At 30.3% G+C, this 13,409-nt stretch overlaps 1 protein-coding gene across 3 annotated transcripts in view; it reads right to left on the minus strand.

Annotated features, from left to right (window-relative positions):
• p120ctn (adherens junction protein p120) overlaps positions 1 to 13,409 on the minus strand; it is a 246,965-nt gene that overhangs the window by 110,073 nt on the left and 123,483 nt on the right. The window lies entirely within an intron of this gene.

Genomic DNA, 13,409 nt, shown 5'->3' on the forward strand with positions numbered 1-13,409 from the left:
CACCTTTAAGCACTTTTCAAAAACGCTACACACCATGTCTCTTTACCAACTGACATAGATATAAAAACGTCACCATAAAAAGTTATACTTAGAAAAAAAGAAACCTTTAAATAAGCTAATGAATTAAAAATAAAAAAATTTATCTTGCTAGTTTTTGAATGTTTGAAAAACTGCAAACTATGATTTGATCATAATTATAAAATTACATGCATTTTTTTCCATAAAACATTCGACATTAAAAAAATGAACACTCTTAATTTAATGTTAAAGAAGTTCTAGAACGAAAGAGTAAAAAAGATAAGAGGAGAAAATGAAGTGTAAACAGAAAGAAATCCTCTTGAGACGTTGAAATGAGGCACTCGAATCTCAATACTAAGAGTGAGGTTGGAAATAACTTTCAAAGAGCTTAAGATCCAAAATGAGTGAAAGATTTATGAACAAAGAATATATTTTATCTAAAAATACAATGTAGCATTGTAAAGTTATTTACACAAGAGACACTCGAGTATGCAAAATATGAAACATAAAGTTTAGTGGGAGCAAACACATTTCTGTCTTTTCTGACATAAAATTTAAATGAAACTCAAATCATGAAGTATATTTTTACTCAACTAATTTTTTTTGTTAATGGTACCTACATGGAGAAAATTCTGGAAAAATTACCGTACTTTATGGTAATGACATTTCTATTAAAAAAAGAAGAAATGAAAAAAAAAAAAAAAAAAACATAATTCTGGTTAATAAAACCAAAATAAGCGGTATTTAAACCATTCATTTGGTAATTTTTCCGTACATATGATAATGATCTACGTAAATTTTGCTTTTTAAAATTATAGTTCTTATTACCACACATTTAGCAAAAAAAATCGAAACTGAAAAGTAAATGTAGCTAAAAAAATGATTTTTATGCTGTGCTCTAAGGATGATTAAATCAACAAATTTTACCACATTTATCAAACCTTAACACAAATTATAAAACAATATTTTAGAATTAACTAATCAATAAAGCATCAAAATTATTAATAATTAATCATTACCAAAGAGCTGCGACAAAAATCAACAAGCTTTTCGGTGTTTCCATAGAGCCAGAAACTCGGTAAATGTTACCATATTCATGTAGTTTTGCCCATACTCTTTTTGTCAGTGTAAGAAAGAAAGATAGTATTTGTTTTTTAGTTAAAAAAAATTATTGGTTAATTAAAACTTATTGGTTAATTAGAATCTTTTTCAAATGTTTAATCATTGAATAACACGCTTACGCAAGTTCTAAATAATAGGCAATAATTGTTCGTGAAGTTTTGAATTCAATATCAAATTTCAGGACAATTTCGTCTAATGACGGCTATTTTCAGCAAATCAAACTCGAAATTGCGCTGCATTGAGAGTTACGAAATAAAGTATAACCTCATGGTAATAGTTGCTAATTTCTGTTTTTTGCACAAAAGCCAGAATTGATGATGCAATCGAATTCGACCCCTCAATGCTTAAGTCACAATGTTTTTAATGATATTTAACCAAAAAGGGACTAAATTGATTTCGATGGAAAACTTTTTGTGTCATAAGAAAAAGTCAAGTAAAAAATAGAGAAAAAAGAAGGAAAAGCAAATAACTGGTTTCAAATTGGTTCAAATAATTGATTATGCAAATTGCTTAAAAAAAACTTCAAAAAAATTAATTTATAAAAATTATGCAAGATTTCATGGAAAAAAAAAATCGATTTTTGTAATTGCATTAGCTAAAATACTTGCAAAATGCAAAATAATCAAATATAAATATTTAATAAAAAAGTACGAGTTTTCTTCCGGACATTGCAGAAAACTTAACTACTTTCGAGTCAGAGTAAAAAAAAAAAAAAAGAAGAAGAAGGAATACATTATCAATTTGATGCTCGATGCTTGCTCCTATTTAATAAAAAGGACAGTAAACGTAATGAAAAAGAATTCTAGTAACATTACCATACTGTATGGTAATGACATTTCTGTTAAAAAATAAACCATAATTCTGGTTAATAAAACAAAAATGTACTATATTTAATCCATTCATTTAGTAATTTTTAACGTGCATATCGTAACCGTTAACAGGAAATTTTGGTTTTCAAAATTATGGTATTTATTACCACAAATTTATTAAAAAAAAAAAATTTAAAAAAAAAATAATAATAATTTTAACCGAATGAATGGCTTTTATGCCATACTCTTAGGTATCATGATAAAATTACCAAATTTTACCACATTTATCAAATTTTGTTTCGCATTATGTTATTTATAATATGCCTTTAGATTAATAAAAAATGTGTTAAGACACAATCAGACTAATTTGCGTTGGTTTATTGCAGTAAATATTTAATAAGGTTGCTTAAAATAAATCTTCACTAATCCAGTGTAATTTCAAAATGCCTGAAGTAAGTAAGGCTTATTGATCAATGAATGATATACTTCCTAGTATGCCTCAAGGTTTGTGAACTCATGACAGTAAGCTTGAAAAGTATCAGGCTGATTAAAAAATACTGAGGACTTTTTCTAATTAACCATTGTAAAATGTTTGCAAACTGCTAGATTATTTAATTAGCCTACGACATTTCTACCTGTCTGATTGTTCAACGACCTTTATTACACATGTTTGGAAATCTACTGCAAAGAGAATAAATTATTTGTGATTCATTCGTGATAAGAAAAAAAAATATCTACGAAGCCCTGAGAAAAAAGTATGGTCAAAATTATCAAAATATGGTAAAATTTGTTGTATTTCTATTCTATGGGAACACCAAAAAGCTCGGTAATTTTTACAGAAGCAGTAAAGATTTTGATCAAATTAACAATAAAATATGGTTTTGTAATATGCGATAAAATTTTGAAAAAGTGGTAAAATTTGGAAATTTTACCATGATATTTTAGAGCATGGCATGTGAAACGTTTTTTCAGTTATATTTACTTCTCGATTTTGAAAATTTTACTAAATGATGGGTAATAGGAACTATAATTTTGAAATCTCCGGTAGACCACATGAAAGGAAAAATTTCCAAATGTAGGGTTGTTTTATTAAGCAAAATTATGAGGTTACCAGAGATACAGTTGGGTAATTGTACCGGAACGGCACGTAAATTCCAAATTTATTTTTGTATGCAGAAAGAAAGAGAATTTAAAAATAAATTCGAAAACCAAAGAATCAATGCATTACAAGAAAATAAGCCATCGTAATAACATTTTTTTAATTCTGAACAGCGTACTCATATGGTAGATTATTTGTTGAATTTATTATTTACTCTCAAAACAAAATAAAACGTTTTAAAAGAAAGACGCAAAGTCTCACACAATCTGCCGATAAAATACGTGTTTAGAATCCAAACATGACTAAGTAAAGGAAGAATTTCACATTTAATCCAAAGGCAATGTAAACAATTATTTTTTCTATTCCACTCGGGAAAGAGAAGCAACGGATGTTATAATCCTGAATTTTAGAGAACAACAAAGCTTATATTTTAGCAAATAAATAAAATAGTTGTATTTAATATAAATAGGTGTATTTAATGGGGCCGGGATAGCCTGGTTGGCAGGGAGCTGAACTCACGTTCGTAAGAACGAGAGTTCGAATCCAGACAGCCAAGGACTCCTCGTGTAGTAAATGGTGACTGGTGTACGTTAAATCTGTCGGATCACAAAGTCCTCCATGTTCCCATATCTTTTATTCAAAAAGTACTTATTTATGTCGAAGATCGCTTCAAAAAGAAAAGTTTAAATATTCTATGAACAACGCTCTGTTGAAACAACATTTTTAAAAGTGTCGTATTTCTGATTCGTAGAAAATCTTCTTCGACGAAAGTTCATAAATCTATTGAACTTTTATTCAAAAAATACTTATTTATGTCGAAGATTTCTTTATGAGAGTATGTAACAAGTAGAACAAATAGAAAGGATTCCATTTCCGAAAGCCATTACAAGAGGAGATGAAGAAATAGGGAATGCCCCCAATATCATTCTTCATTCGTTATCTTCGTGATAGGAGAACGACATTATTAAACATTATCCACTCGGTATTTCCCACAAAGAAGACATTCCAGAAATCTTTCTTACATTTATGTTCAATCTACACCAATAAACTCCTCTTAGTATTCGAAAAATATCTAGTTTAATAAAAGAAGAGCTAAGTGTAAAAAGGTGGAGATTTAAAATCATAAGTTATAGGAAATAAATTACAGCAGGAAACACATCTTTCACTTGTTTTATTAAGTGATTTGTTTTAAAAAAATTGCGTTTATTACATATCATAACTTATTTCTTAAACATTCAGAAAAATAATGTCAATGTTGAACCATATATTGGTACCTTGAACTATAATATGGTGCAAAATTGCCGTGGACATAAATAAAGTGCCAAATTGAACCAAGTTTCCATTTAAGTTGTTGAACCATAGTATAGTGCAATCAGTTCAAGAAGTAAGACAATAATTTAACTCAGCACCGTAATAAAGGTTGCGGCTAGTTTGAACAATATTATGGTTCAATGAGCTCCAAAATTAGCTCCCAATAATGTAGACGTAAACGAATCTCCTCATTTAGTGCATGTATGCGTAACCACAATTATGGCTCTTTTTAACCATATTAAGATTGCCGCAAAATTGCAGGATACTTTGGTTCAACAAGCAGGAAAACTTTTGTAATAGGGTAGAGCTCCATTTGTCACGTGGCAGAATCGCAGTGACGCGGCGACATTGTCGCAAAACGTTACAGAGTTCTTGCAGAAAGAGTTTTCTTTTGAAAAGTAAAAAATTTCACTTTTCTTTTCCACAAACATATACACATAATATTTGAATCAGGCATGTAAATAATCACTTTTTGGCACGCTCAATTTACACTGATAGTATTCTAAATCGATGTAATGTTTTGGTTGTATTTTCGGCAGTTATTAATATTGATTTTCATGTGGTTATGATTATCACAATATGGAAAATTCGAATCGTGCATTTGAGTATTTACATTTTAAGGCTATAATTCTATCTAATTTTTGACTGTTATTTGCTATTGATTTCTCCATTGTTTTTAAATCCGATATTTTTTATACGGTATTATTTATTACAACAACCCAATCTCGAAATGAGACACGCGTTTGAGGAATCCGATTCGCGTGATTTCGTCATCGATCTTTTTCTTCGGCTATTACTACAACGGATTTCATGATTTTTAATTACTTTTTTCATTGTGAAGGTTATTTACAAAATTTAATAATTTGGAAAAACGCACAAATAAGTTGTGTGCATAGCTCGAAAAACTTCTACTGCAGGGGTTAGCTCGATACAGGGGTTAGATAGATAGCTCGAAAAACTTCTACTACAAGGGTTAGCTCGATACAGGGGTTAGATAGATAGCTCGAAAAACTTCTACTACATGGGTTAGCTCGATACAGGGGTTAGATCGATGGCTCGAGAAACTTCTACTGCAGGGTTAGCTCGATTTAGGGGTTAGATAGATAGCTCGAAAAACTTCGACTACAGGGGTTAGATAGATAGCTCGAAAAACTTCGACTACAGGGGTTAGTAGCTCGAAAAACTTCTACTGCTGGGGTTAGCTCGATACAGGGGTTAGATAGATAGCACGAAAAACTTCTACTACAGGGATTAGCTCGATACAGGGGTTATTTGATACATTCTTCCACCAAGTTCTTTAATTACTCGTTCAATATATCATTGAAATAAAATTCCGGTATTCTCATAAATTTTTCGTTTCACAAAATGCTTTATTTTTCTACTTTATTTAATAATCTAACTAAATACGTGCAGACGTAGAAACAACCTGGGATTTAAACATGAATTCATCAAACCTATCATTAATGTTATCAAAATTGATGAATAGTTTTGTATTTTCAGTATAGTTAATTTAAAAAAGGGATCTTTAGTTTTGTATTTAAGTAAATGCATGTAGATGTTTAACTCGTCCATTATAATGGAACAGAAAATTAAACCATTTTTCAAGTAATTTTACTATTCTAGTGTATGCAGTTATATTTAGCTTTTTATTTATTTTATTTTTTTTATTTTATTTCCTATGAGCTGCACAATTGGACTTGCCGATGAGCAGACCTAGTGCGTTCTCCAAAGGTGGTATCCACTCTTTCATAGACCACCACAATGGGTGAGATACCGTTGGTCATGTTAATTTGGACGTCTAGTTTCTGCCACACTAGATGGAGTTATATTTAGCTAATGATATGAATATCACTCGTTATAAACTAAAAGAAGAAAAATATATTTAAAATTTTAATAAAAGATGGAAAAATCATGAAAAAAAAACCTTTATAATCTTTAAAGATGTTAAAGTATTACGATAACTTTTCTAATTCGCAAAACTGGTAACAGTTGATCGACGAATGTTTAGTGAACTACGGCTAATTATCATCATACTAATACATAAATGTTCGGCTATTTTTTATATTTTTTATAACCGTCGTTGAACAGCCGACCCAATTTTTGGGTTTACGACTACAATTGTTCAACTCCGTAGCCATGTAATTTCGAACCCCATCCAGAAGACAAGGGAACTCCTAGATCAAGTATTGGGAGAAATTTGCCCTCGTGGAGGACTTTTTGATCATGGAGCTAGGAGTAGATGGAGGAGACACTAGCAGAAATTCGTGAAGCCAAAAGCTCAGCAATGTTAACCGCGAAATTAACCGTCGGCCATCTTACTTACTTCAAAACATTGGCAGTTGTAGCTCGTTTATGCTTGAATTGTCGTATGTTCGGACAGTTATTATCATTTTTATTTTATTCGTTATTCGAGTAGTCTTACTTTGTCTTATTATTTTTTCTTGAACTTCTTATTATTTTAATTATATTATTTTAATTATGACTTCTTGCCTCTTAAGGTTTTATGTTACTTTATAAAAATTTCATCTGTAGTTTTATTTATTTCTGTCGAAGTTATTCATCTGAAAATTGATATTTTTTAAAACCAGAAAGTATCCCATTGCATTCCAAATATGAAATAGATAAAAAAAATTTAAATTTATTAAAAATCTAATATTATATACAAGTGATTGCATGTAATATTAGATAATAAAGTACTCCATGATTACATATACATTTATTCTAAGCTTTATAGTGATGTAGTTTTTGCTTAATGTTAAGGTATTGATAGTTTCTGTTCTATACCTTCATTTAATGTATTTCGCCTAAAAAAAAAATAATAATTTTTATTAAAGCGTAGGGTTTTCTAATCCCTAAACAAAGTCCTTTTTTAAATCAAAGTGATTTATTTTAAATTTAGCAATAATCAATTTCCTATTTATAGAGAATATATATATATATATATATATATATATATATATATATATATATATATATATATATATATATATATATATATATATATATATATATATATACATAAGGATTTGTGAAGTTAAACCTTTTTAAAGAAATTCTTTATTGCTCTCAGGGCTAAGATATTTTTAGTTGGTCACTAGAATACTGTGATAATATTTTCTCAATCTCTAATTTTTATTTGTTTTTAAGAAATATTTTGACAAAAAATTTTTAAACTAATTTACTTAGTAAGCTATTAAAAATGTCATATTTTAAGTATTCATAAAATTTTCATAGTATAAATTATTTAGGTATATTAATATGGATTTATATAGACTAATTTTTAGTAAGAGAAATGAACATAAATTATGTATTGCACTTTCTGAAATTCTTTTTTTAACAAGAAACATCTTTCAATATTGTGGTATTCAATTTTATTTTCTATATTGAGCTATGAGTTAGCTCTATGGATGTGACATATTCATAACCGCTCAGAGCTTGTTCTTTAAATTCTAATTTTTCTTAACTTAATAAGTTTATCTACCTTTACTAGTATAATAATTAGTAAGTTTGAACTCTTACGTTTGAACTTATAAAACTCTCAGGGTGGTTGAAATTTTACAATTCTTAATAAATTTAATTATATTTTTTAAGTTGTATTGATAAATACATAGCGATTGTAAAATGAAATAGATCTACTTTTGTTTTAAAAATTCTCCAAGTTAAAGCATTTTTTTTTCTAAATGTTTTTGTTGTATACCTTCATTGAAAACATTAAATGTGTTTTTCTCTACATTTAAGAATCTTTTTCTGGATTTATAAAGTTCAATGCACCCCGCTAAGGAAATTGTTAGTTGCTTTTTGTTGTATACATTAAATGTACATAGCTTCATTGGAAGCATTGAACATGTTTCTCTCTCAATGTATATATATATATTATTATTATTGTTTTTTTTAATGCATAGAATTTTCTAATCCCTAAGCTAATTTTTTTTCTTTCAAATTTAATAATTTTGAGAACAGCTATATTCAATTTATAAACAAAATATATGTATATATTTAAGGATCTGTTTCTAGATTTTTCAATGTGCCTTAGCTCTGGTTTAAGAATTTTTTTTTTTAATAATCACTAGAATACTGTGATAATATTTTATTAATCTGTAACATATTTTTCCTTTTTTTTAATAAACATTTTGACATATTTTTCTGTAAATTGATTTACTTTTTATGCAATTAAAAATGTCCTATTTATCTATCAAAGTATAAATCTTCATATGTATGGATTTATTTTTAGCAAGAGAAATTTGTATAAATTTATGTATTTCACTTTCTGAAATCATTCTTTAACAATAAACATCTTTCAATATTGTGGTATTGTGGTGTTTTCTACTTACAACTGTAAGCCTCATGCTATACTTTGTGGTGCATGAGCAGTTTTAAGTCGTTTAAATAAAATAAAAAAAAATATTGTGGTATTCAATTTAATTCTATATTTAGCTTGGAGTTAGCTCCATGGATGCAACACATTCATAACTACCTAATATTTTTTTTCCTGTCTTTTCTTAAAATAATTAGTTACCTGACTTTATGGACCTATGAATTAAAACTATCAGAGCAATATAAATTTTAAATTTCTAGATAATAAACTTTTTTATCTTCTTGAAATTGTTTTGAAAAGTGCATAGTGATTGTTAAATGAACTTGACCTAATATTAACTTTACCAAGAATTCCATTTGTTTCAAAAATTCTGTCAAGTTGAAATGTTTTTTCTAAAAGTTAGAAATACGAAAATTCTAACGGCTAAATAAAAAATGGAGAAAGCTTGGATGGATGGATCTCTTATTTAACTTAAAAGACTAAACTCGACACTTTAAATCAAATTAAAAACCCTTCAAAACCGCCCTCCAAGCTTCATTAAAAAGCATGGATTAACTAGAAATAGAAAGATGTATGAGCGCACAACGACGCAGCAAGTAAGATGGCGGAAAACTCTCGCGGTTGCTTCACCTTGAAAGGAGTGGGCTAATGGGAGTGTCTTCTCCACTTACTCCTAGCTCCATGTTTTTGATGGAACTAACTCGCATTTGCGTGACATGGAGAGAAAGGCCACGAGAACCTCCCACGGTTAGCCTGACGGCAAAGGGAGTCTAGCCCATGATCCGTCTACCATTGAGGATATTTCACGTTAGCACTGTGGTCGGTGCAAGCCGGATGCCGATTCGTATCAACCAGTCATTTCTGGGATTCGAACGCGGTTCACTTCATTGGAGGGCGAACGCTCTATCCATGAGCCCTCGCGGCTATGTTCCGCTACTTTGTCTAAATTGTGAAATGATAAATTTATAGAGCAGCATAACATAATTGGTCAAATGATTAATTATCTAGAGTAAATTTACTATCACACCGTAGTTTTCATACTTCCTTTAATGCTCGCGTAATTTTGATAGTCATAAAAGTGCATATTTTTTATACAACTAAAGGTAATATGTATTCATTTGTTTGGTAAATTTTTAGATTTCATGTTTGATGATCTAGTTTAAAATAATCTATATTTAAATACATAATAATAGCCTGGTGCTGTTATCTGGTACATAGATTGAAACATAAATATGATTTTGGGCATAAGAAATAAATTGTTTTACTCTTTTTTGACCTGTTACATTTGAACATTCCAGTTAGGAAATATCACGGGAATGAGAAATAGAGGGAGAAACTTCATCCCGTCATTTTGGCAGGAGAGAGAAGGAAGGGATTAAGCATTTTGTAAAATGGTTTCATTTTTAATTTACTTTAAAATGAGGCTAATGCATTTTTTGAGTGACAAAAAACTATTGGACAAATATTTAGCTATCTAGGATAAATTAATTTTTATCATACTAATTCATAAATTTATTATATTTTGTAATGCATTTTGTGAAATGGCGTACCTATGTTCAAATTATTTAGGCTAATAAATTTACAGAAAGCTGACAAAACACAAAATCAATTGAAGGGAAAAAACTCACAGATATATTTTGAATCTCCATATGATTTCCTTTGATAATTAATTATTTGACTATCAAAGGAAAAGAAAAATGAAGCGAAAGAAAAAGTTAGGAACTAAACCGTTGATCAGGGTGTCTTGTAGGAAAAGTGGATAAGCAGAATAAATGAAAGGTTCCATTCATTTATCACTTCACTTACAATCTGTGACAGTTCTGCCTGAAACTCAATTTTCTATTTTTTACTCTAACACACATTTTCTTCATTGATCGAGAAATGTTTGATATCATCGTTCAGAACATTTTACACTAATTCAAAAAGGATGCCATCAACTGTTTGTTACTACTTCAATGATGGAAGAACGTGTAGAGAAATAAAATTAAATGGAAAACAAAATTTAAAAGTTTTGAAAATATATTTTGTTGTTGTTTCTAATACCACTTGGCAATGCCAGCAAGCCTGCTTGGTGAAACCAAGCGAATTTAAAGCAGAGGGTGCGTTTTTTGTTTTTCAGTGGTGCCATTTATGAGGGCAAGTATACGACTTCAGCACACACACACGTCACAACCCGTTTTAAAGGGCGGACCCAGTCATGCATCCACAGATCGTAATTTTGGCCTGAGCCAGAGAACGATCTATCTCTAACTCAGCGCCTCCAGCGGTGTTTTTTACTTTATATTTTATAACCGATATTGAACAGGCGATCCAATTTTTGGGATTACGATTACTAATGTTCAACTCCGTGACCTTGTAACTTTGAACCCAATCCAGAATACAGGGAAACACCTGGTTCAAGCATTGGAAGAAATTTTGCGTTCGTGGAGGACTTTTTGATGGAACTAACCCGCATTTGCGTTACATGGAGAAGAAAACCACGAAAACCTCCCACGGTTAACCTGACGGCAAGGGGAGTCTAACCCATGATCTGCCTACCACTAAGGATATTTTACGTCAGCTCTGTGGTCGGTGCGAGGAGGATGCGGAACTCTTATCAACCAGCCATCGTTGGGATTCGAAACCGGTTCACCCCATTGAAAGGCGAACGCTCTTGCCCTTTGAGCCATTACAACTCACCCCAGTGGCATTGATTTCGTATGGGAACTAGGAGGACTTAGTGCAAATGTGCACTAGTCACCATTTACTATAAGGGGAGTCTTCAGCAGGTGGGGATCGAACTCATGACTTCTTGGACATGGACCTAACGCCCTACCAACCAGGCTTTTCCGGCCTGAAAACAAGTTTTAAATATTATTACAAGTAAATTAAAAACATTATTACAATTTACAAGCTATTAGTGTGGAAGTATTTAATAGGCCCCTTTTAAAATTCTTAGTGAGAATATAATTCATATAAATAACACAATTTCAAAATAAAGTGTGCTGAACTATAATAAATTTCTTGCAACCTTTATAAGTTGATCCAAATAATTTAAACTTGATAACTATAGTTCAACTTGACCATTTTACCCCTTCCTTCTCGCTCCCGTGAAAATGACGAGGTGAGATTTCGCCCGCTATTTCTCGCTCCCGTGATATTGACGGGTTGGAGTGTTCAGTAGTAACTCGCCAATAAGAATAAAATTAATAAATTTTTTTTTGCCCGGAAAAAATTTTATTTCTCATTTTACAAACCTGATGGCAGTACCAGGTTATTTTTAAGGTAATTGTAAATAGTTAGTTTATTTTAAACTAGTTGCAGCACTAATCAAATACGTAAAACAAACACAAAAGCCAAAAAAAATAGGCACTTTTATGACCGTTTTCTTGAAAATTAACCAATCGTTAAGGGGTTAATACGGCTTATAGTAAATTTTCCCCATATTATGGTTCAAGTTACTAATAATATGGTTCAATGATGAACCGATTTTTCTAAAAGTGTATTTTTTAATTTTAAATTTATCGGGGAAAAACCTTTACCGAAAAAAGAGTTTAAATTCTTTATTTTTTGCAGTCTATTTTTTAAACATACATTACAGAAAATTGGAACGAAGTTTTTGTTATTCTATATTAAAAGAGCTTACTCAGAATACAAAATCCTTAAAAATTTTAAAACTTTTCCACATTCAAAAAAACTCTTATGATAACTTATCTTTCAAATAATGATAAAAAAAATTGCTATCTTAATTAGAATATGCGAATCAGTTTTTAAGCTTATCGAACTTCTTGCTTACTGCAATGAAATGTGCGATTTTAATATACAGTTAAACCTCTCGAGAGCGACCACTCTCGGTTCTACAGTAAAATAGTCGCTAATGGAGGTTGGTCGTCAATCGAAGAATACACCCTTGTGCAAATTAATTGAAACAAATTTTTTTTTCGTGTTTTTTAAAGAAGATGTTTTGGGGTTGTTTCGGTTACAATGGGGTTGGACCTTTGCAGCCTATTGACGGTATGATGCGTTCTGAGCAGCACATTACTATTCTGGGTAAAAAAGTTGTTCCAGAGTTGAAGAGACGATACCCTGATGGAACAGGGATTTTTCAACAGGATTTAGCTCCTTGCCATACGTCCAAAATTGTCAAGAAATTCATGTCTGAGAATCAAATTGAGACATTGGAATGGCCAGGGAACTCTTCGGATATCAACCCAATTGAGAATCTCTGAGCCATATGCAAGAATCGCTTATTAAATATGGACTGTACAACTATGGAGAAGCTAATAACGGCGTCAATTCATGTGTGGTACTAGGACACAAATATTATAAATGACTGTAAAAAATTAGTGGAATCCATGCCGAATCGTGTCCAAATGTTAATAAAGTGTCGTGAAGATCATATTATGTACTAAAAATTTTTGAGTTTGTATAATTTTAAATAAAATAGCATTTTCCCTTAGTTTTCTGAATTTATTTAGTTTGTTTCAATTAATTTGCACAAGGGTGTATAATTATGTTAGTGATAGAACTATTATAAATAAATAGACAATTATGTTTTTTGTATACGTTTGCATTACTAAGTTTGCAGTGCTAGTTTTATAGCATAAAAATTAATTTACTTTAAAAAATGAGAGATTTATTTGAGATGCTCAGTTTTTTTTTTTATAAAATAACTTTTTTCTTCTAACTTTTGACTCTAAAACTAAATCCTTGAAAGAATCGTCCTTAGTGCATTCTGACATGAGGTTGTCAATCT

The sequence above is a fragment of the Parasteatoda tepidariorum genome, chromosome 12 (assembly GCF_982258835.1).
Source record: "Parasteatoda tepidariorum strain Cologne lab strain chromosome 12, Ptep-v5.0, whole genome shotgun sequence".
NCBI classification, from domain to species: Eukaryota; Metazoa; Arthropoda; class Arachnida; order Araneae; family Theridiidae; genus Parasteatoda; species Parasteatoda tepidariorum.